Source organism: Amborella trichopoda, chromosome 8 (genome assembly GCF_054954075.1).
Source record: "Amborella trichopoda isolate Santa Cruz 75 chromosome 8, AtrichopodaSantaCruz75HAP2 v2.0, whole genome shotgun sequence".
Classification (NCBI taxonomy): Eukaryota; Viridiplantae; Streptophyta; class Magnoliopsida; order Amborellales; family Amborellaceae; genus Amborella; species Amborella trichopoda.
In genome coordinates, this window is record NC_142343.1 from 25,630,112 (window position 1) to 25,656,042 (window position 25,931).

Sequence of the window (25,931 nt, forward strand, 5' to 3'; positions counted from 1 at the left end):
CTTCAATGTTCAAAGTAGGATAATTTGGTAAGAATTTTTAAAAAAGAGGGTATTTTTTAAAGGAAAAGTTTATATAGAGAGGATCTAAACTATCAAATTGGAGCCTACCACAAAAATAGAAGAGGTTGTTTTTTTATGCTCAAATATCCTCAAATTGATCATCTCGACATCAAGATGTATGGACAATAGAAAAAATGGATTTCAATTTTTGGAAAGCTTGTATTTTATAATGCATTTTTGGACCGTCAATTTTCAAGATTTTTCGTGTTTTCATAGATCTATCGATCTACCCTTTTTTGAAGCTTTGAACTTTATAAATAAAGATGAAAATATATTTTACGACGATAATAAAGATTTCCAGTATTGAAACTACATTTCTCAATATTATTTGAAAGTAGGCTCTAATTTGATTGTTTAGAGCCTAGGTTCTATACAAACCTCACCTACTTTTTAATATGAAGAATTCTATACATGCGCGTGAATTTCCTCTTTTTTCTTAAGAAGTAGTTCAACACCTTAATGCCAGAACTACATTTCTTCACTTTCACATATAGTTTGAAGTTAACCCTTCAAGGGCCAAGCTAACTAGCGTCGGTCAAACCAGGAGAAACCAAAAACTAGTTTGATCCTTCAATGGTCGAATTTGCTTCTGACAGGGTAGTTCGACCAAGGAACGAACTAGAAGCTTAGTTCAACTACATGTGGTCAAACTAGAAGTGGGTTCAATGCTTGCGGCTTGACCGATGTTAGTTTGATCCTTGAAGGTTCGTTTAGCATAGTTCGACTTATAAGGGTTAAATTTGGCCCTTTAATTGAAGCAATTAAAATAAAAAAAAATACAATTCGATCCTTAAAGGAAAAAAGAGAGGAGAATATATAGTTTGAGCCTTCAACTTCATCCACTTTTGAATTGTGAAATCCTAAATGTCTAAAAAATCAATCTTGTGCTCTAAGAAATACAAGTACATTATACTGCCACAGGAGTACCATTCTAAGCACCCTGATCGTTTGGGCTTTCTATTCGTTTTCCTTTCTCAAATTTATTTTTGTTTGAGATACCACCACCTTTCAAATTGTTTTGGTATATCACCATCTTTTCTAATTCTATGAATGATAAGGAGAGCGAGAGAGTTTTGAAAGAAGTTACGTAGAGAGTGTGAGGAATACAAACCTTAGAGACAATATGTCACTTGGTTTTGCGTCTCCAACGGTTATCGTCACGTTCGAAATAGTTTCAGCATTACCCCTTGTCGACCGTTGGATGAAACAAATCCAACGGCCAAAATAGATGACCGTTTAACGAGATCTTTATCTCATTTGGAACCCAAAAAGTCTGCGGGCTCAGAGGGAGAGTGAGAGAGAGAGAGAGGAGAGCCTCTCTTCTCACTGTGGTGAGCTTCCAATTTTGGATCCCACTTGAGAGTCTTAGAGTTGTTGTTTTTGTGCAAAATCGGGAAGAGGAGATGGCAGCAGCCACAATTGATTTTCCCAAACCAGAGGTAATAAACAATTTTAGGGTTTATTTTATTTTATGATGAATGCTTCTCTGAAATTTTAGTTGCTTGGTTATCGGATTTACTTTGTTTCTTTTATTTTATTTTATTTTTTTATTTCTTATGGTTTTAAGATGATACGAAATTATTGTCTTGCTATGCAGTGTTATAGGGGATTGCCAAAGTAATTTATTAGTACATGAGTACTCTGGTAAGCAGGTTTCTTCGATAATACCATTATTTGGCGATCAACTATCTTTCATATGTTTTCCTGTTAACTCTGTGGGTTTTTGTTGTGTTTGAGCGATAGAGAATGCATTTGAGTGAATGAGAATGAATGTCTAGTTCTTGTCTAGTGAGTTGGGTGGTTTAGTTTGCATATGGGAACCAAATGGTTGAAATGTTTTATATGGGATTTAAGAGGATTATTTATGTTGGCAGGACCTAATTTGTGAGGTTTTAGATATTTATGTTGGCAAGACCTAATTTGTGAGGTTTTTCTGAATGTTTAAAGGCTTACTGAACTGTCAGGAAAGATGGGTTCCTTTTATGAAAATTTAGCTTTTCTCATATTTGCCGTTATACTTTTCTCCAAATTAGTTTCCTTGAGCTGAACAGTGAACTCAAAATGCTGCATTATAGGGAGGTAATGGATATGACTGTTTCTTCCATAGTGCTACTAAATCTTATTTCTTAGAATATACATCTAGCGGTATTACATGGACAATTTAAAGTCTGTTGACAAAATAAAATGTAGAGTACCATGAAATTTGAAAAATGCTATGAATGTTATATAGGCTTTCCACATTTTATGATTATATGTTATTGCAACATGTTATGTTTGCATCTATTTAACATTTTAACTGTCTAGCTATAAGTCATATTTTTTAAAATAATTGAAGTTTTAAAATTTGTGTACTGTCTATTTGTCAAAAAAGGGTATCATTTTGAGCTTTCTTCTATTACAAATTTGCTTTTCACCATGCATATAATCCTTCTCTCCATTGGCAAAACAATATAAGCGAAAAGCCATTGGAAATCCACATTGGAGAATCCATGTCCCTTGAAAAGCATGGCCCCGCAAGTGTAATCTCTGTGCATAAGACATGATCAAGCATAAAAATTAAAAAAATCCCCAGTAAATCGTATGGCCTAATAATCATGCGTATCTCTCTTCATCTCCTTCTCAACCTCATAAATTACACTAAGGATGGGGCAAGTTTCCTATCACACAAATTTTTGCAAACTCACATTGTATTTTTTTTTCTTTTCAATCTTGTTAGTTAATTGTTTATGTGCCCATATGCAATTGTACAAAATTTCACACAGTAGTACAAATTTTGCTTATCAAAACAATAACGATCCATTTTCTGTCACAACTCTATCAATAGATCATGTCTTCCATGATGAAAGTTATATTAGTGAAGTAGACCATGACATTCTCAGGGACTAAGGAAAGATCAAAAGTTTTCTCCAAGAATTATGACAAAAATGGTACTTAAAGAGTAATAAGACAACGGTCTGCAGCCCATTTGAAGAAGGTGAAAATAAGATTTGAATTCCAATGGTTAGGAACCAGATAATTTATGAAAATGTAGTGATTTGGAAGGTTGTGAGGATGTACAGTAAAGTTTCTCTGTTCGAGTTATCTAGTATAATGTTTTTGATGTAAATTAGAGAGGACCAGACTAGGCATTTTACTTCCAAAGAAAATACAAAGGGAAAGGTTGAGAAGTGGGTTTCTATTTTTTTCTTTTAAAGATTACAACAGACATAAACCCATCATTTAAGAGCGACATAAATAAATGAATGGAATTGATTTTCTGGAGGTTACATACAAAAAGTGGAATGGTACTGATGAGAACCATTTTCTTACAGATATTGGGAGTAATCATTGAATCATTTCCTCCTAACTTCAATCTACGATTGAGTTAGGAACTTCAATTTTCTATCCTGTTATCCTTATTTGTTCTTGTAGTCTATGTCAAGTTGTTGGCGATATTAGTTTTTCTAATGCTGAAAATAATCTCATGTGGGAATACTTGACTCGGTTGGAGGAAGCGAAGAAGAAATATGAACACATAGATTACTTGGACAAAATCAAGAGCTTTGCTTTTTCCATCCTCTCAGATAATCTCTTTGAAGTTACAGTTGCTCTTGTTCCATCCTTGTAAGGGTTGAATGTTTGTTCCAATTTTCTTTTGCTTCAAGCTAACTTTTGGTGGATGGCTGATATGCAAAATGGACTTTTACATTATTATCAGGTTGTCAAGGTTTGCTTGTGTCAGTTGTCTTCGTTTGTCATTCTCTTATAGTAAGTTGTTGGCCATGAAATATGCTTTTTTGCATTTGAGTCTTGGAAGTTGTTTCTTCTTGCCACATGGTACTAGAATATATAACAAATTGATGGAATTCATAATAAATTTATATATATATATATATATATATATATAGAGAGAGAGAGAGAGAGAGAGAGAGAGAGAGAGAGAGAGAGGTTATCATGAGGTTATTCTCAAATTGGGAATAAAACCTTATGACAGTTTTTCAGGTTTTATCACCAAACATATACAACATTAGGGCATGCTACGAATTACAAGGAAAACATGTTATGAATTACAAGGAAAACATGTTTATTTTTTAGGTCAATTTTTCATAAGTTCTAGTTAAATTCTAGTGGTATACATTTTTTTTTTTTTTTATTGTATAGATTTTTTTTGGTAAGGTTATTGTTTTGGCCCAAATGTGTTCCTATGAGAATGATAAAGACAAGAATAGAAAGATGACAAAACAAAATAACTCCAACCAAAACAAGAGCACAAGGATACAAATGGGAAAATAACTCCAAATTTTATTAGAACATGAATTGGGGTTCGGGTAGAGTTCCAGATGCCTAGATGATTATCAAAGTTCAGTTACAGAGAACACCCTAGATCAACTAGCTCGACAAGAAAGAAAGAGATGATATATATATGCATGGGACAATTTAGTGTATGAGGACCCTTCTCATGACATATGGAAGAGTAGATTGTCATTGTGGACAATCCAGAGTAGAAGTTTCACTCTTTTTCCTTGCTGTAATTGGACACTTGTCACAGTGATGTAAGACTCAAGAGTGATCCTCCTACCCCAGCCCTACTGTCTGAAGTTCTTTACATAACCATTTTTGGGCGGGAAGATTTTTTATAACCTAATCTTTTTCAGCTTTGAGTAGATGACACTTTCCTTTTTATCTGGTCAATGCCATCACAGTGTTTCAAAAAGCATTAGGCGGATCCTAGGTGGCCTGGGGGCTCCAGCTCACCTAGAGCCTAGGTTCTATAGTAGAAACAAAAAAGGACTATATAGTCTCTAATAAGATAAATATAACTGTATATTGTATATAATATAAGAATTAGTTATTTAGGGCTGTTTGAATACATTTCTTAGCACCTTGGTCCCTGATGCAAAATAAATCCTGACAAAACAGTGAAAATTTCAATAGTCTCATAATGACCCCAGAACTGATCAAGATCTCCATAAGAACTCCAAAAGGTCACTTGCCAAAGTTTCCTCGCAATCCGACATATCTAAGGCAGTGGACACAAAGAAACAATTTCAGAAAAATCGGCCCCTAGCACCCTATTATATTTTTAGTGCGTCAAATTGGTGTGGGACCACTGCCATTGGATTTGGCACAGTCGAAAACCTCTATGGGTCAAGTTTCGGCTTAATCGGGTGCTTCAAGACAAAGTTATGAGCAAAATACTGAAAAGAAGTAGGCCGCACACTAATTCTCGTGCGGCCTCACTGCACCAAATCACCATTAATGATGAATATTTTCACAATTTCGGGCAGTAACTTCAGAAACCCATATCTCACTCGTTTCGAGTCAGATTGCGCTCAAAATTTGTGAGTGTGTTCGTCTCGTCGAGACGAGTTCGATATATGGCACGCCCCGTAATGACACCCGAGTAAGGAGAAGAGCTAGAGAGAAGTTGTTGAACCGTGAAGAAAGATGCAGGAAAATCAGCAGCGATATGCCTCGCTCTAGCGGCCAAATCACGATGTTCGAGCATCGGATTGATGCGAGAACAGTTCCATCGTGTGCGTAAGGTCTAGGGCTTCTGGTCTAAACCCCTTGTACATGATGAACAGTCGGATTTCGCACATGAGGCTGATAAAGTGACTGTAAATTCCGGCTGCTAGATTTTAGATTCCAGCTAAAACCCAAAGGTCACGAAATCTTCGTTCGGGCTCCAAATCGTGTCCCGTTTGTTGCCACGCGATCGTGACGGCATGCTCAGTGTACTACGACGAAGAAATCACAGAAAAACCTCAAGGAACGAGCTCACTATCGCTCCAAAATTTTTAAAATTCATCCAAATTTTAAGTCGCATGATCGTGGCTTAAAAACACGATTTATGGCTCGAAGTTGGTATCGAATCAATCGCCATGCTGAGCCCTCCAAGAAAACAATCATCTTTCGATCAAACGGGCGTCAGAGGAACCCCAGATCAGTCATGGACAATCACGCAAGTTCTCGAGCAGCAGCAGAGACTGTTCTGGAATTTCACACATTGTTAGACAGGGGCAAAATAGTCTTTTTTGCACCCATTTTTAGAATATCTTTTAATTCAATTAAATTGTAATTATCTTCAATTTAGGTAGTTTTTGGCCATCCACCCATGTTTGGGCCTAATTCTATATAAACATACTAAACTTAATTGTAAATGGACCTTCGATCATTCAATAAAATTTCAATTTCTAGCTTAAGTTCGTGGGTACGTCTTGGAGAGAGACAGAAGAGAGAAAAGAAAAGAGTCGGTACCCATCCGTAAGGTGATTTTCTCTTTCCTCCTCTCATCTCTCTTATCTCTTTCTCTCTCTTCTATTTCTCTCATCTCTCTTCTCTCTTCTCTTTCTCTCTCTCTTCCTTCTCATGATTTTGATGATGGTCCAAGCCCCTCTCAAGCGGTGGGCCCCGTAGTCCGCACGAGTGGTAGGTTAAACCATCACTTCTGGCTTCCTCATCTCTCTCCTCTCTCTTTCTCTCTCCTCTTTCACAGACGGCGGACCCCCATCGCTGTCTATGTTTTTCTCCTTCTCTTCTTTCATATTTCTTTCCCTTGTGGTCGCATGACCACGACCCTCCTCTTCTCTCGTCCCTGTGGTCCCTCACAACCGCAACTTTCTCCTTTCCTTCGTTGTGGTCTAGCAAGATCTCAATTCCCCTCTTTTCTCATTCTTTTATACTCTGCAAGTCCCCTAGCTCCATGTGCACTCTTGGGTCTACCTCCTCTATCTTTTCCTGGTGGTCCCTCGCGTCTACCTCCCTTTCTCTTCTTTTTTTGTGATTCTTCACATTACCCCTCTTGGTGCACCTTCACGTCCCTTCTTTCCCTCTCACGCCCGCGAGACCATCATTTCCAAAAACTCCTTAACTCAGTGCCATCTGTGCAAAACATACCTTAGCGCCACCGCCTATGCAAAATATAACCTAGTGCCGTTTGTGCAATTTTCTTCCATTGCCGCCCGTATTAACCAAAACCTATTGCCGTCCGTGTTAACCAAAATCTATTGCTTCTTGTGAAAACTCTATCTTATTGCCGTTTCACCTCACCTCATTTCATTCTCTTCCACGTTTTGTCTTATTATCCAAGACACTCCTCTTTCATTTATGTAAAACCCAATTATTCCCCATTTTAATACTATTTTATGTTACCCTCTTCGAAGTGTCAAATCCTCCATCTCTTCCTCTTAACCAAATCATTACCCTTTGTTTTTATTATTATTATAGTTCCTTCAACCCATTCCAATAACCAACCCATTTGTTTATTCTCTCTCTCCTAACTAGCTAATTCACTAGTCTTATTTTATTAGAACGTCCTTCTCTCTCTTAACAACTTTACCCATTTCTTTCATCTCACATTATCCTCTTTCATACACGTAAAACTCAATACCCTTCTTTCTTTCTCTCTTATCCCTCTTTACTCATATAATACCCAAATAGTTTAATAGTAAACCTTCCCTCTTCCTTTATTAATTTACCATTTTTTATTTTATTTTATTTTTTCCTTAATCTCACCTATCCCATCATCTTAGTTTATTTTATTACTTTTTTACATTCATTTTATTTCATTTTCCCTCACCATTGGTGCCTCGATCTCGCCCTTTTGGTCGGATTGACCTGTTGGCGTGGTTCCAGGTTCGAGATAGATTCGGGACCTGAGATCGCTCTCTCGGGAACCACACAAAGAAGACATGGGCCGGCGAGAGAGGAATTAGGGTCATGAGACGGGACTTACCTCACGTGGATCCGTGACACGCTCGGGCTAGCTCGAGTGGGCGCCCTCTTAGATCACTTTGGAATGCGCCCCAGGCTTATGGCCGGTTTGGAATCACCTCCCTTGACCTATTTTTCCTTTCCTACAAACACACACACACATTAGAAGTACCGACAAGTGGGGCAAGGTCCCCACCTTGTTACAGAATGAAATAAAAATAAGAGAGATGAATTAAAAAAAAAATGAAATAAAATTAGAAGAGGGAATTAGGAGTAAAATGGAATGAAGTGAATTGCAATAAATAAAATGAAGTAAAATAAAATAAAAAAGAAGGAAGAAAATAAAATAAGATGAGATAATTAAAATAAAATAAATGAACAAAAATAGAGGAAGGGATAGTAGGATAAAATACATGGAATAAAATAAAAAAAGTAAAATAAAATGGAATAAAGGAATTGAAATAAAGTGAATGAGGTGAGAAAAATAAAATAAATTAAAATAAATAAGGTAAATACAATAAAAAAGATAAAGATAAATTAAAATAAATTAAGTGGGGTAAATGGAATAAGGTAAGGGAATAAATTAAAATGAAGTAAGGTATGATAGAATAAATGAAATGAATAAAATAAAATGGGGTGTTGGAAATGATATAAAAAGAGATAAATTGAATAATAATTAAAATAAAATAAATGAACAAAAATAGAGTAAGGGATACTAGGATAAAATAAGTGGAATAAAATAAATAAAGTAAAATAAAATGGAATAAAGGAAAATGAAATAAAGTGATGAGGTGAGAAAAATAAAATAAAATAAATAAGGTAAATAAAATAAAGAAGATAAAGATAAGTTAAAATAAAATAAGTGGGGTAAATGGAATAAGGTAAGATAGAATAAATGAAATGAATAAAATAAAATGGGGTGACGGAAATAATATAAAAAGAGATAAATTGAATAAAGTAAAATAAAATAAAGTAAGTAAAAATAAAATATGGTGACAGAAAATAAATAAAATGAATGTAAATACATAATAAAATAAACTAACATGATGGAATAGATGAGATTAAGGAAAAATAAATTATTAAAAAAAAACGATAAATTAATAAAGGGGGAGGGAAGGTTTACTATTAAACTATTTGGGTATTATATAAGTAAAGAGGGATTACGTTTGATAGAATAAAGGGGTAGGTTAGTCGAGAGAGAGAAAGCTTGTGTTGGGTTAATGGGTTTTTAAAATTGGGTTAATGGGTTTTTAAAATTTAAACAGAGAGAGAGAGCTTTTTCTTGGGTTAATGGGTGAGAGAGAAAGAGGGAAGTGTATTGAGTTTTACGTGTATGAAAGAGGATAATGTGAGATGAAAGAAATGGGTAAAGTTGTTAAGAGAGAGAAGGATGTTCTAATAAAATAAGACTAGTGAATTAGTTAGTTAGGAGAGAGAGACAATGTTTTAATAGAATAAAATAAACAAATGGGTTATTGGAATGGGTTGAAGGATGTATAATAGTAATAATAGTATTAAAAAGGGAAATCATTGGGTTTTATATAAATGAAAGAGGAGTGTGTTGGATAATTAGACAAAATGTGGAAGAGAATGAAGTGGATAGTTGAGAGAGCAAGCTTGTGTTGGGTTAATGGGTTTTTAAAATTTAAAGAGAGGGAGCTTTTTGTTGGGTTAATGGATGAGAGAGAAAGAGGGAAGGGTATTGAGTTTTACGTGTATGCAAGAGGATAATGTGAGATGAAAGAAATGGGTAAAGTTGTTAAGAGAGAGAATGATGTTTTAATAAAATGAGACTAGTGAATTAATTAGTTAGGAGAGAGAGAGGGAGTGTTTTAATAGAATAAAATAAACAAATGGGTTGGTTATTGGAATGAGTTGAAGGAAGTATAATAATAATAAAAACAAAGGGTAATAATTTGGTTAAGAGGAAGAGATGGAGGATTTGACACTTGGAATAGGATAACATAAAAATAGTATTAAAAAGATGAATCATTGGATTTTATATAAATGAAAGAGGAGTGTGTTGGATAATAAGACAAAATGTGGAAGAGAATGAAGTGGGGTGAGGTGAGACGGCAATAGGATAGAGTTTTCACAGGCGGCAATAGATTTTGGTTAACACTGGTGGCAATAGGTTTTGGTTAGCACGGACGGCATTGAGAAGAAAATTGCACAAACGACGCTAGGTTATATTTTGCATAGGCGGCGCTAAGGTATGTTTGCACAAATGGCGTTGAGTTAAATAGTTTTTAGAAATGGTAGTCTCGCGGGACCACGAAACTTGAGAGGGAAAGAAGGGACGCGAAGGTGCACCAAGAAGGGTAATGTGAAGGATCATAGCAAAAAAAGAGAAAGAGAGGTAGACGCGAGGGACCACCAGGAAAAGATAGAGGAGGTAGACCCGAGGGTGTACATGGAGCTGGTGGACTTGCAGGGGATAAAAGAATGAGAACAGAGGGGAATTGTGGTCTTGCTAGACCACAAGGAAAGAGAGGAGAAAGTTGTGGTCGTGAGGGACACATGGATGAGAGAAGAGGAGGGTCGTGGTCATGTGAGACCACAAGGGAAGGAAATATGAAAGAAGAGAAGGAGAAAAATACAGATGGTGATGGGGGTTCTCCGTCTTTGAAAGAAGAGAGAGAAAGAGAGAGGAGAGAGATGAGAAAGACAGAGGTGATGGCTGACCCTACCACTCGTGCGGAATACAGGGCCCACCGTCTGGGAAGGGCTCAGACCATCATCGCAGTCATGAGAAGGAAAAGAGAGAGAGAGAAAGAGAAGAGAGAAATAAAAGATAGAGAAAGAGATAAGAGGGAAAGAAATAAGAGAGGAGAGAAAATCACCTTACAGAGGGGTACTGGCTCTTTTCTTCTCTGTCCTCTCTCTCTCTCCAAGACGTACCCACAAACTTAAGCCAGAAAATGAAATTTTATTGAATGATTGAAGGTCCCTTTACAATTAGGTTTAGCATGTTTATATAGAATTGGCCCCAAACATGGGTGGATGCCCAAAAACTACCTAAATTGAAGATAATTACAATTTAATTGAATTAAAAGATATTCTAAAAATGGGTGCAAAAGGACTATTTTGCCCTTGCCTAACAATGTGTGAAATTCCAGAACAGTTCCTGTTGCTGTCCGAGAACTTGCGTGATCTTCCATGATTGATTTGGGGTTCCTCTGATACCCGTTTGATTGAAGTAATAGAGTCTTTTCCCATCCAAGAGATGAGTTTAAACCACAACTCTTTTACGAAACGATCCTAAAGGAAACAGGGTCAATAGAAATCATCTGGAAATACAAGGGACATGGTATTGTTGCTTATTCTAAATTTAAAATAAAGAAAGTTCTGGCCTACCAAGACTGGGGATTTGATCCCTTTAAACCTCGATATTTTAAACAAAGCTACTCTAAAATCAAGAGTTACAATTATTACGATTATATTGAAGCGTGGAAAAAGACTCTATTACTTCAAAATAAGCAGAATAGCCATAGCTGGTTTATCATGTTCAGGCTTAATGAAGCCCTTCAAGAAATTCTTTCATGGTTTAAAAAATGGATGCTATACTGGGGTCCTGCCCCAGATATTTATCCTCAACCATTACAATGTTCCTTATCTAAATTCCAGGCAGCCAATAGAAACTCGTCAAAACTCGAAATATTAATCCGTTTTACCACCTTATATGAAATCCCATGGCTACTCAGGTGGACCTATTATATTACTAATGATGACGAAAATTGGGACTATATTCCCCATCTTGAAAGAAATGTACAAATAACATGGTGGGACAACTTTAATACCAAAGACTTGACCCCTGAAACCATCAAAATTATTAAGATCATGGTTAATAATACTCCAAGACTTGGTCAACCAACTGGAACTGCCTCATACTTAAGGCTCCTACAATTCGAAAATCCCAAATTATCAAAGGAAGAACTTTGGAAAAAGCTACTATCCATGTTTGACGATGAGGAAGATTTCATGTCAATAAGCGAAGACGATCGAGATGAAAATGAAGATGATAGTGTTGGAATCCTGCCACCACTTAATTAATGGGCCAGTACGACTCCACCAAACTCCAGGACACGTGGCCCACTAAAATACTCTTTACTAAAGTGAAAAACTTTTATTCTACGGCTAAGATCTTGCCGATAGAAATAAAAGGGACAGCTGTCACTATTTCCTTACTTTTCCAAGTGGTAAGCACCACCGACACTATCGACAACTACTATCCTTCACCTTTCCACATGGAAAATTATGCATGGACCGACATTCCCAAATGAAGAACACTAGCCTAAAAGAAATTTGAAGTTCGAAGCTCTAAAAGGAGGATCTCACCATCCTTGAAGGGCATCACTTCTCAGAGCTAATTTTGTTTTCTTCTCTCCTCTGTCCACCTTCTTTTTCTTCTCTCTAAGATTGTAAGAGTGTGTATAGGGTTGGGAAGATTAGTGTGCCGGTGTGGTTTTTATCTGATTGTGTAGGTGTGCAGGTGTGGTTTCTATCTGATGTAAGTATTTTATTTCTAAAATTGTAAGCTGTATTAGTTTTAGTCTTTATAATATTATTCTGGATTTTAGTCTTTGTCTTCATTCTTTATTTTATTTGTTTTCATTTATCCGCTTGACGTACTTGTAAATGGTATCAGAGCCACTGATCCTATTTGAATAAACAATTTTTGTATCAGCACTCTTTCCAAGTCCTGATAAAATGTTGTTCATCACAGTCATAATAGTAATAAGCCATCATAAGTCGCCAAAGTCGTGAACTGTGCCGAAGATAGGCTATTAATTCGTTGACTAGGTTGACTCGAGTGCGTAATTACATTATTGACTCGATGGCAGGACTTTTCAGACTCAGCTCTCAGAGGTCTGATGTTGAAGCTAGGTCGTTTGGTAGATCAGTAAGAAATTCTGAAGAAATTGTTATTGCTAATATTGAAAAAGATCTAAACAATTGGAATATCCCTAAGGTCTCTACTTCTGAAATATATAGTAAAGGAACTTTTGAATTCAGAAGTGATTATGTAATCAAAACTGAAGAAGAAACCAAATCTGTCTTAAATACTGAGACTACCATAAATTTGTTAAACAAAGACCGTATTGAAGAATTTAGGAGAAAAAAATATAATTATCTTCATATTGGTCTTGTTCAAGTTGATATTAGGCCTTTAACCAAGGCTGGGCTTCAAACTGCTATCCTCTTGTGCTTGAGAGATAGTAGACATAGACAATTTATGGACTCCTTATTAGGAGCTATTGAATCTAGCCTCTATGAGGGACCAGTTTATTTCAACTGCTTCCCAGGTTTCTCTGTTTCTTTGACTGACCCTCATTTTTTGAAAGTCCTTACTCTTAACCTTTTAACTAATGGTTTTGACATGGATGCTGGGTCACAAAATATTGCTGAAGCCATGACCTCTATCTGTCCTAATGTTAGGAGAATTGACTCTAAGGGCCAGAGTACTCTTTTCCAAACTAATGTTGAAAAGTCTAATTTGATTATCCTTAGAACTATTTCATGGGATCAAGTGAATCTACCTGAAAGATGGACCTTACCTTGTGTTGTCCCTCCTAAGCCTGTACAAAAACAAGAAATCAGCCAAATAACCAAGTACGTTGAAGGAAAGGTAGAAATTCAATTCTCTCCTCTCCTTGGGACTTTCCTTAATCAAAATAGGATTCCTAGGCAGCCTCCAAGATTGTCCTTTAGATCTGAATCATCTAGGATGGCTGAACCTCTCCTAGAGTTTCTTTCTCTTCTATACCACAAACAGAAACTGAAAAAGAAAAAAATAAAAATAGGAAGGATGTGGTCATAGAAGGACTTGATCAGCTTAAGAATCAACAAATTGTTCAACCTACTTATAAGGTAGAAAACCTTTCAACACAGAATGATAAAGATTCTGATGGCTCCCAAGGACCAACTTTTTCTGACATGGGATACGGTTCCAATATCCCTGAAGGATTTGTTAATATGCTTGAATTGAAAAATTCGAAATTACTCCAAGGAAAATAGAGAAATAAGAGAGTGGTTTCTTAAACATAGTAAGCCCCTTAAGAAATTCCTTGATGACGAATACATCAGAACAATGATAAAGAACAAAATTAATATAAGGTTCTTTATCTGGTTAAAATATTATATGGACTCAAAAAATAAAAAATTTTCTGATAACTTGTATGTTCTTAAAAAGAGGAATTTTGGAGCTATTGCTGTCCTTACAAAAATATATAAGACTTGCAAGACTCTAAATGGAGATCAAGAAAGTATTCATCCTTCTGAAGCAGCTGTGGATTTACCTAAATCTATGGTTGTTCCTTATAATCAGACCTATACCCTTAAAGAAGAGGGAATATTACAAAGGCCTGTAAATTTAGAAAGCCTTAGTCACCTGATTTAAACAAAATAATTATACTAACCTATTCCTACAAAGTATAGGCCAACAGACTACAAGGAAAGAAGAAAGCCTAAATAATAGACCCTTACCTCAATACAAATCCAACCTCCTGAAGAAAAGGAGAAACTTAAACCCGTCTTTAAACCTGCTATTCCTCTTTCTAATAAAACTTTTAAACTTGGACCAACTCTCATAGAAGAAAATGAATTCTTTGATGAATTAGTTGACAGACTTGCTACTCTTAAAATAAGTGATGATGCTCTGTCAGAATATCAGAAGATGAATTTCATCAAGCATATAACTATGTATTCTCAAGCATCCGCTAACCATGGAAATAGAGACCTTGACATTGCTAGATCTATAATCAATGGGTTTACAGGGCAACTAAAAGGATGGTGGGACTTCTACCTGAGGATGATGAGAGAAATATTGTTCTAAGTGCTAAAAAACAGACCCTTACCCCCATCTATAACCAAGGTGTCAAACAAGAAATACCTTCACACGATGATGAATGTGTCAACACACTAGTTTATACCATTGCTCTACACTTCATAGGAGATATTTCTGTCTGGAATGAAAGAACCAGAGAACTTTTAAAGAATCTCAAATGTTCTGATCTCTCTCATTATAGATGGTACAAAGATGTTTTTCATACTCAGTTACTCACCAGAAATGATGCCAGAGATATACATTGGAAGTCTCAATTCTTAAATGGACTCCCAGCTCTATTCGGAGAAAAGGTTAAAACCAAGCTCAAAAATGCTAATGGAGGGAAATAAATCCCTTATGAGAATTATACTCTAGGCCCAGCTAGACAATGAGATTTGTGCCACCGGCTTTGTACTGACCTCAAGCTTAAGAGAGTTTGAAAAACAAAAGATCACTGGCAAAAGAGAAATGGGAGACTTTTGTGAACAATTCGGTTATTACCCCTTTCCTGAAAAAACCCACTCCAAAAAATATAAGGGTGACTCTAAAAGAGGTGACTATAAGAAAAACAAAAAATATTATAGAAAACAAAAAAGAAAAATGTTCAAATCAAATAAAGATGATTTTGAACTCAGAAATAGGAAGCCAAAAGGGAAAATACCTATTTGTAAGAAACGTGGGCATTATGGACATTTTGCAAATAGGTGTAAAACAAAATAGAAAATCGATGAAATTTCTGATGAAGGACTCGAGACATTTAGGGCAAATTCTCCTAATAGGAGACTCTTCTGATGAAGAATTATCCATTTATGAGACAGACTCAGAAGATGAAGTTTTAGAAATCAACATTGAAACTTCTAATAGTAATGAGGCTGAAGAGGACTGTAAATGTGACCATTACTAAGCCCTATTAGAAATGCAAGGTCTTAGCCTCAATGTACTCTCTGAAGAACAAAATTTGGTTTTAGATATTATTGACAAAATTATTGACCCCCTTGAGAAAATGGATGCTCTTGTTAAATACCTTGCTAAAGAAAAGACAAAGAGTCAAGTATTTAAACCTACTTATGACTTCAAACAAATAATTGATAAGGTCAACAAAAAACAAATAATCTCTGAAAGGGAGACTACTATTTCTGAGCTGAGGTTTGAAATAAGAAATTTAAAAAAAGAATTACAAGCGCTTTACAATAGAATTACTGTTCTTGAGACTTCTGGTTTAGAAAATCTCCAATCACTTGAGAGTTTAATAAATGAATTCGAGAATGCCCAAAATCAAGATGAGACTGTTAGCCTAATTGAGAAAATTGATCTTAAACAACTAAATGATATTAACATGATAAATAAAGTTATTACTCAAAAATGACATACCAAGGATACAATTGTTGTCTCCAAAGAATACAGTTTTTCAGCCATAGCCCTCATTGATTCAAGTGCGGATCTCAATTGTATTAATGAAGGACTTGTCCAGTCATGATTCTTCGATAAGACCACCCAAGTCTTAAATACTGCTAATGGCAAAAGACTTTTAATCAATTATTAGCTTTCTGAAGTTGTCGTTTGCAACAACGGAGCTTGTTTCTTAATGCCATTTATTATTATTAAAGGTCTAGCTCAAGAAATAATTTTAGGAACTCCTTTTCTGAGTCTTCTCCCATAAAATCTTTAGACTCCTTAGGAATTGAATCTGAGATCCAAGGTCATAAAGTTAAGTTTGAATTTATTGACAAACAAAAATTAAAAGAAATCAATCAACTTATGGTTTTAAAAAGAAATAAAGAATCTTTACTCCATACGCTTAAACAAGAGATTTTAACCAGACGATACAAGAAAAAGTTAACGGCCCCTTGATCCAAGAGAAAATTGTACAATTTAAAAATAAACTTGAAAAGCAAGTTTGTGCTGAAATCCCAAATGCTTTTTGGGAAGGAAAAAAACATATTGTTGAATTACCCTATGAACCTGATTTCAATGAAAAATTCATACCTAACAAATCTAGGCCTATTCAAATGAATAGCCTCCTCTTAGAAATTTGTAAAAAAGGAATCCAAGATCTTCTTAATAAGAAACTAATTAGAAGTTCTTATTCACCTTGAAGTTGTCTAGCTTTTTATGTTGAAAAAGCCTCTGAAAAAGAGAGGAGTTCCAAGGCTTGTTATTAATTATAAGCCTTTAAATAAAGCCTTGAAATGGATTAGATATCCAATCCCTAATAAGAGGGATTTACTTAATCAACTTTATGAAGCACAAATATTTTCAAAATTTGATATGAAATCTGTATTATGACAAATTCAAATTGTGAAAAAAGATAAATATAAAACTGCATTTACTGTACCATTTGGACACTATGAATAGAATGTAATGCCATTTGGATTAAAGAATACTCCCTCTGACTTCCAACACATCATGAACGATATATTTACACCATTCACTCAATTTATGATTTTCTATATTGATGATGCGTTAGTTTATTCTGATTCAATAGAACAACATTGGAAACATCTCAGAATCTTTTTGCAGGCAATTAAAAGTTCAGGACTAGTTTTGTCCTGAAAGAAAATCCAGTTATTCCAAACAAAAATTCGATTTTTAGGACACAATATCCATAACCATTCTATCATTCCCATAGAGAAGGCAATAAGTTTTGCACAACATTTTCCTAATGAAATCAATGATAGAACCCAATTACAACGATTTCTGGGAAGTCTTAATTATATTTCTGACTTTTATAAAAATCTTGCAAACGACTGTGCTATGCTCTATGACCGCCGAAAAAAGACCTCTCCAGAATGGGGGGAAGAACATACTTTTGTTGTTCGTAAAATAAAACTTAAAGCAAAAGAATTACCATGTCTTGCAATTCCACATCCCAAAGCTTTCAAAATTATAGAAACCGATGCATCTGAAATTGGTTTTGGAGGTATCCTAAAGCAAAAAATGCCTGATTCAAAAAATGAACAGTTATTAAGATTTATGTCTAAAACGTGGAATGATACTCAAAAAAATTATTCTACAATAAAAAGAGAAATCATCTCTATTGTTTGTTGTGTTTTAAAATTCGAAGACGATATTTTTAATCAAAAGTTCTTAATCATAACAGACTGCAAAGCAGCCAAAGATGTTATTGAAAAAGATGTTAAAATCTTCGTCTCAAAACAGATATTTGCAAGATGGCAGGCCATACTAGCCACCTTCGATTTTGATATCCAACATATTGCTGGAAATACTAACTCGCTACTTGATTTTTTAACACGAGAATTCCTGCAGGGCAGCCAAGGAAAAAGATAAGACGAAAATTCCAGACGAGACCTCAAGGCAGGTCAACCTTAAAGAAAATAGTCCTAATACCTCTGAAGACTTAATACAGTCTAATGAAAATTCAGAATATTGGAAAAAATCATATCTCCCTATTATGCCAATCGATAATATTCACCTTCATCTCAATCCAGATGAAATCGTAAAAATTTATCAAGTCAATCATATGCATCCAAGAGATGAGTTTAAACCACAACTCTTTTACGAAACGAACCTAAAGGAAATATGATCAGTAGAAATCATCCGGAAATACAGGGGACATGATATTATTGCTCATTCTAATTTTAGAATAAAGAAAGTCTTGGCCTAAAAGGACTGGGGATTTGATCCCTTTAAACCTCGATATTTTAAACAAAGCTACTCTAAAATCAAGAGTTACAATTATTACAATTATTACGATTATATTGAAGCATGGGAAAAGACTCTATTACTTCAAAAAAAGCAGAATACCCATAGCTGGTTTATCATGTTCCTGCTTAATGAAGCCCTTCAAGAAATTCCTTCATGGTTTAAAAAATGGATTTTATATTGGGGTCTTACCCCAGATATATATCCTCAACCATTACAATGTTCCTTGTCTAAATTCCAGGCAGCCAATAGAAACTGGTCGAAACTCGAAATATTAATCTGTTTTACCACCTTATATGAAATCCCATGGATACTCAGGTGAACCTATTCTATTTCTAAAAACGACGAAAATTGGGACTATATTCCCCATCTTAAAAGAAATGTACAAATAAAATGGTGTGACAACTTTAATACCAAAGACTTGACCCCTGAAACCATCAAAATTATTAAGATTAAGGTTAATAATACTCCAAGACTTGGTCAACCAGCTGGAACTGCCTCATACTTAAGGCTCCTAGAATCCGAAAATCCTAAATTATCAAAGGAAGAACTTCGAAAAAGCTACTATCCATGTTTGACGATGAGGAAGATTTCATGTCAATAAGCGACGACGATCGAGATCAAAATGAAGATGATAGTGCTGGAATCCTGCCAACACTTAATCAATGGGCCGGTACGACTCCACCAAACTCCAGGACACGTGGTCCTCTAAAATACTCTTTACTAAAGTGAAAAACTTTTATCCTACGGCTAAGACCTTGCCGACAGAAATAAAAGGGACAACTATCACTATTTCCTTACTTTTCCAAGTGGTAAGCACCACAGACACTACCGACAACTATTATCCTTCACCTTTCCACATGGAAGATTATGGATGGACCGACATTCCCAAATGAAGAAAACTAGACTAAAGAAATTTGAAGTCTAAAGCTATAAAATGAGGATCTCCCCCTCCTTGAAGGGCCTCAGTCCTCAGAGCTCATTTAGTTTTCTTCTCTCCTCTACCCTACCTTCTTGTCCTTCTTTCTAAGATTGTAAGAGTGTGTATAGGGTTTGGAAGATTAGTGTGCTAGTGTGCTGGTGTGGTTTTTATCTGATTGTGCGCGTGTGCTAGTGTGGTTTCTATCTGATGTAAGTACTTTATTTCGAAAATTGTAATCTGTATTAGTTTTAGTATGTATTAATATTATTCTGCATTCTAGTCTTTGTCTTCATTCTTTATTTTATTTGTTTTCATTTATCCACCAAAGGCATGGGCCTTAGGTGGGGCTGATCAAATCCAAGCTCCACTTGATATTGCAGCTAATGAGGGACATGCTAGTAGGCTGAGGTAGATTGATTTTACAATAAGTCACCATCACTATTTGGGTTCTCTAAATTATTATGTTCTCGTCGTTGTTAGTTGCTAGTGTTTTCCTGCAAAGAAGATGGCAATATGGATGCCTCATTGAGGTCCTCATCTTTCAAATCTCATTGGACCAACCCATTATGCCTTGGCTTTTGGAGGATGTCTCGAATGGTGGATTAACATTGGAGGCAAGGTCAGCTATGTTGCCAGTTTGCTTGTGTGTTTACATCTTGTATATTTACCATCTCCTAGGCGGAATCTAGTATGTCTCCAAAATTTTTCTTGTATCATACTTATAGTTTTCCATGTTTCCGATGACTGATTCCTGCTGTGTTTGTTTTATCTGTTCAACCCAAATTTTTATTCCATAGCTCCCCCAATTGTGGTGAGGGCAAGAGAATCAAATGATATATACATTTACTAGGATTTGTTGTGGGAATCTGATCTAATGATATTTCAAGGAATCACAATTTCCTAAGAGATGCGAGTGGCTTGCCATGTCGTTTTTGTGTTAATGTAACCTAGCATCTTGGATCAGCCTACTCAATTTCTCATGAAGATGATGACCAGAGTTAAATGTTTGTGTTGTTGATAAACTCTTTTGAAGTGATTTTTTTTTTACCTAAATAGAAGTTTAATTTTAGTTTGTACAAGATGCTGGATTGGGATAACAAAAAGGATATTCTAGTTTTTATTTTATTTTATTATTATTACTTATGTCAATATTGGAGTGTCGTTTATTTTCAGTTGCAGCTGCATAATTCTATGTGGTTGCATCAAAGTGGTGCGGCCCTTCGCTGCACCATATATAGCTGACTAGATTTTGCAAGATTCGCCAGCCGAGGTGGTGCATAGCTCTCATATGTGGGCACATAATGCCATGTGATGCGCCCCATATGTGGCCTCTAGTCATTTGAAAACTGAAAATTTTCTTTTTATTTTGAAAATTACAGACCTTTTAGGTTTTTAGTGCAAAACATCCAGTTGATTTTGTGCTATCTTTTAAAGTATTTTGGACAAATATTTTTCGGTTCATCGAGGGTACTAAGAGGCAAGAAGAACAAATCAAGAAATCAAAATTTCTTCCGGTTTTGGGATTGAGATTGAAACCAAAATCAATTTTCTTGGTATGTCTCATTACTACTTATTTACGAACAATGTCTTCATATTCTTCGAGTAACAAAGATCTGACACAAACACATGTGAAACTTCCCTATTGTGGAGACCGAAATAGAGTTTATTATACACTGTGGAAAACCTTATACGTGGGAATTTATTGGCAAATGGAACGTCTTGCTAGTATATGCATGCCTAAAGCGAGTGATGAAATTAGAAGAAAAATCCAAAAACAAACAAAAGAGAGCAATGAAGCATCAAGAGTTGTATGAAGTCTGAATATGAGTTGTATAAAGTCTGAATATGAGTTGTATGAAGTCTGAATATTTTTTGTGAAAATAAAGATGATGATGAAGTTGCATCTTGGTCGTAGGAGTTAAGAGGGAGAGGATGACTGACATTGGCAGTATTGGGCAAAAGCGACCCCATTCAAAGAAAGATAAAAAAACAAACAAAAGAGAGCAATGAAGCATCAAGAGTTGTATGAAGTCTGAATATATTTTGTTAAAATAAGATGATGATGAAGTTGCATCTGGTTGTAGGAGTTATAAGAGAGACAGAGGATGACTGACATTGGCAGTACTGGGCAAAAGCGACCCCATTAGAAGGGGCTTGCATTTGGTTGCATTTTTCACCTAGTACCCTGTGGTTGTTGTGGAAGGAAAAGTAATTGTACATGCTACAATTAAAAATCGATAAAAAAGGAAGAAAGGAACAATGTTTTTAAGCACATTGCCAAACAGTTTTACCAAACCTGTGTTCAACTCAATATCATTTGTGTTGATAACTTGAAGTTTATAATAGGCAATTGGACAGTTTTGTCACAGTGGTCTTACATCTAAGAAGCTTAGGGATCCCTTATTGAGAGACATAGTGAAGGACATTAAAAAGATTTTGAATTCCCATAGTGGTGTGGAACAAGTATGGCATCACAATTATGCATGATGATTTGCTTCGATAGAAGGACGAGCTCAATTATTAATTATTTGGGCAGCAATTAGAATTTTTCTTGAAATTTGTTTATATATCGGACCATTCACATGATGCAAATTACTTATTCAACTTGTTGGATTAGATTGTTGATGAAGTTGGGGAAGAGTATGTGGTACAAATTTTTAAAGACAATGCTGCCAATTGTATACTCTATTGGCATCTGTTGGCATTGTTGAGAACATAGTTGTTGGAGACGGTAGCGGGATCAGTTCGGGATTCGTCGAACCACCCTATAGTGGAAGCTCCCTGGGGTTAGGATCGGCGTCTGTGCAATGATCAAGACAAGTAACAAGATCCTTGGGTTTGTGGGAGTGTGATCCCATGTCAATGGGTTCGATGTTTTGACTAGCAGGAATCTAAGCTCCACTATACATAAAAATGTGTTTGTCTAGTAGTATGAGTTTCCTTGGTTAAAGAATCGTGGTTTAAGTATGTCATACAACAAGGTTCCTCTTGTTCTGATATCGAGATTCTCAACTATGTTTGGCATATGTTTTAAGTCTTAAGTATCACTCTCGGGATGTGAGTACTCTCTAGGAGAGGGCCAACCACATGAAGATCTTGATTTTGGGAGGGGGGGCAAAGGACGCCCAGGCCTAAGCGGCGACAGCAGTAGGAGCTAGAGGGAAGGTTGGGGGAAGAGATAAACTACGAAAGAATGAGGAAAACTGAGAAGGTCCCCATTGGTGACGGAGACCAAATAATATGATCATGACCTGAGGGGGGTAGGAAACAAGCTTGAAGTTCTACCGCTAAGGTGGCAAAATTTTCAATTTCTATTTCCGTAATAGCCCTTCTGAAAGTGGGACTTCACGAATAGATAGGTCCAGCCGAGAGCATTTCTTGAGCTACTGTAGCCCCTTGATCTCTAGCTAGAGAGAAGAGATCAGGGAATTTGTCTCTGAAAGGAGTGTGACCTAGCCAAAGGTCATGCCAGAAGAGGATGCGATTTCCCACCCTCGGATGAAATCTGATGTGGAATTTGAAGGTATTGAATGTTGAGCAGATTGACCTCCAAGTACCGAAGGACCTCTGGTTGGACTTGCAATTCTGTGGCCAAGGAGAGGTCGGGAGACGACATTTTTGTTTAAGTATGTCAATCCACTGCTGGTTACTTAATGTCGACATTGGCCAACTCCATTCACCTAGCAGCGCCAAATTTTTGAGTTCTGAGGTTCTTAATTCCTAGACCTCCCCTTTTTTTGGTCTGGTAAAGTTTGTCCCAAGCAATCAAATGGAATTTGTTACTTGAATCATCTCTTGACCAGAAGAACCTTCTCATTAACTGTTCGATTCTAGAGCTGACCGCTGCGAGCATGTGGAAAATGGACATTTGATAGACCAGGGTATTAACAAGAGCGCGTGCCTTTGATTAGAGTTAACCTTCCTCCTGGAGAGAGAAAACGCCCTTTCCAACCGGCAAGTTTGCGATCCACTTTGTCTACAATATGAGACCAAAGTCTTTGTTTAGGTTTGCCTATGCAAAGAGGAAGCCCCAGGTACTTTGATGGCAGGATTTCGACGCCGCAGCCCCAACTATTAGCAAAGTTCAAGAGAGTGGTTGAGTCTACATTGACCCCCACCATTTTGGGGTTGCGAAGCACCTTTGAAATAGAAAGGGGTTGCGAATTTCTTCGGGGTTAGCATTGCAGAAGCACCTTAGAAACAGAAAGAAGTTGCAAAAATCTTCAGGGTTGGCATTGTAGAATATCAAGGCGTCATCTGCGTATTGTAGGTGGGAAATTGTGGGGGCCTGAGGACCGACGGAAAAACCATGCAGGTGTCCAGCGGAGTACATCCTGGTCCAGCAGAGTACATCTTGGAAATGAACCTACTGAATACCTTGGCTGCAATTGCGAAGAGAAAGGGAGAAAGGGATCGCCCTGTCTAATGCCTCTTGTAGAAGGAAAATATCCTTTGGGCGTTCCATTAATGAGGATGGAGAAGTGAGGCTGAGAGTAACACGCTCTCATCCAAGTTCTCCACCTAATACCAAAACCCATCCTAGATTGAGTTTCTTCAAGGATGTCCCAGTGTACATGGTCATAAGCCTTTTCCCAGGTCGAGTTTGATTACAATACCAAGGACACCGGCTAAGTATCTAGAGTGAATACATTCATGGGACACGAGTATTAGCGCATCACTTGTTCTTAAGGCTAGCTCTTTGCGGGCTGCCATTTGGGAACATGTGGTTCACAAAATGCAATGGGCTGGGGCCAATATAACTCAACTCACAGCCTCCCACTCGTCTGTAATTTTCCTCTTGATCAGATCTTTGTCCTGTGAGGTCAATTCTTTTGGATCACTAAGGCTACAATGGGAAACATGATTGTACCACATGCTGGTTCTTCATTTCTTGATTTAAATGACCATCAACAAATTTCTTATTCTTTGAAAAAGTTACTGGAAAGACTCTGATTTATATTGGTGAAGTTCTTTATGTGTCAGCTAGTTCACTCTTTCAAATATAATGGGTAGAAAGTTTTTTTGTTATCATCTGCAACATTCTAGGGGTTTCTGGGAAGTGATATACGCTCCACAATGTCTTTCTTGAATAGTTGCATAAATAATTCTTTGTGAAGGCGCTACCAAAAGGGTGTTCGTCTTGACGCGAAACACAGTGGACTGAAGAAAGCATATTTTGGATTGAAAAATCTTATAATGAAGACAAAGTGTAAGGTTCATAATTATTTTTCTAGATGCATTCTAAGAGCTGGTCGCAGAGTTTAAGTCTGCCATACATGTTCTGGAATTAACAGTGTGGTTCATTTGTTTTCCTCAGGTTGAAGATAATTTAGCTAAGGGTAAGTTGCGATTAGCAGTAGAGGACTTTAAAGGAGCACTTGCGCTGGACCCAAATCATACTGCATACCATGTCCATCTTGCTTATCAGAAAGCTTTGGGTCTGGCCAGTGAACATTTTAGACCTTCTCTCTTGAGCAGTTGTGCATTTTGAATCTTAACACCTCCAACTTCGCACCCATTTGTATTGGCAATGGAATGGGGAGTAGCAGAGGCCGTTGCTTCTTGAGGAATAGCCAAACTACCATCGCTTGGGAAGATTGAATATCTCTCAAGCATATTGGTCGTTTATTTACATGTATTCAAAATTTCTTGTATAGCTTAACACTTCAGTATATTTATTAACTGATTTACAGAATGCACTTACTATAAATTGGATATGAACTCTGTTTACAGGGTATTAAAGCATATATTAACTGATTTACCTTATATTGAAATATTGATTTAGGTGGTCATCATGCTGATGGAATGAAACCATCTATCTAAATTAACTAAAGTGCATAGCAAGAGCAGCATTTGATTTGGTAACACTCGAATACTAAGCTGGCACCTAGATCACTAATTTATTTGCATTTGTTCGGTGGTCACTCTTTGAAACTTCAGACTCAAATTTAGAAGAGTATTTACTGATTGCTGTCTATGCGTTGACCTGCAGTGTCAAAAATGTTTGCATGCTTATGTTGTGAAGGCACATAATCTCCTGGAAAATTAGAAACCTAGTTTCGAGGGAAATGCTTCAACTTGCCACACTATTTTGCCAATGAGAATCTAGAACACCCAATCTTCCAAACCTACGTCAATTTTGTCTCTTCTGGATTTGCTTTCTCAAGAACTCTCCCTGTTTGTTTTTTGATTGATTCTGAATATTTGGTCCGGTTAGTGTCTTGCCTTTATAGGACAAGGAACACCTACGTAACAAATAGTGCAAATTTATAAATGTAAATTTCATATTTTATTTGCTTAAAAGATCAATGAATTCTTGCAATTTTAACGGGCTTACCTCTTTTTAGCATCTCTCTTAAGGTGCTGAGGAGTGGGTCTCTTCCTTTCTCTACAGCTGCTGAATATGTACACTGGGAGAAGGAACTATTCCATCTCATTCTCATGATAGTCTTTATTCTACTGGTGGTTGGTTTTAGTTATTTCTCTATTTTCTGTTCTTCTAATCAAGAAAATTTTGTTGATATTTTATCAGCCTATGAGATCATGATTGATGAGCAAAACAAAATTCAAATAGTCACGTGAGGGATGGGAGTTGCCATTTATGTAAGGTGCTTTGCAGATTATAAGGGACTTAGTTGAGAGATGAAACTCAAATATTACAGTAAGTTTCCTAGAGGATAACTTGCACCGATTATTTAATTTTATTTTGAAAATTGGGTAATATTCATTGTTTCTTCTATAGAAAATATCAAAACGCATTGCAAG

The 25,931-nt window shown here is 36.3% G+C and overlaps 1 long non-coding RNA gene across 4 annotated transcripts; it reads left to right on the forward strand.

The window, feature by feature from the left end:
• Nucleotides 1–1,337: 1,337 nt before the first annotated feature.
• LOC18427392 (uncharacterized) lies at nt 1,338–24,958 on the forward strand. 4 transcript variants are annotated; one of them, XR_002279834.2, is made up of 5 exons: nt 1,338–1,499; nt 1,658–1,704; nt 19,647–19,785; nt 24,260–24,380; nt 24,484–24,958. It is a non-coding gene; the product is annotated as an uncharacterized LOC18427392 (long non-coding RNA). The 4 variants fall into 4 exon arrangements; XR_002279837.2 differs by having other exon boundaries at nt 24,260–24,375; XR_002279836.2 differs by having other exon boundaries at nt 24,284–24,380.
• Nucleotides 24,959–25,931: the final 973 nt, after the last annotated feature.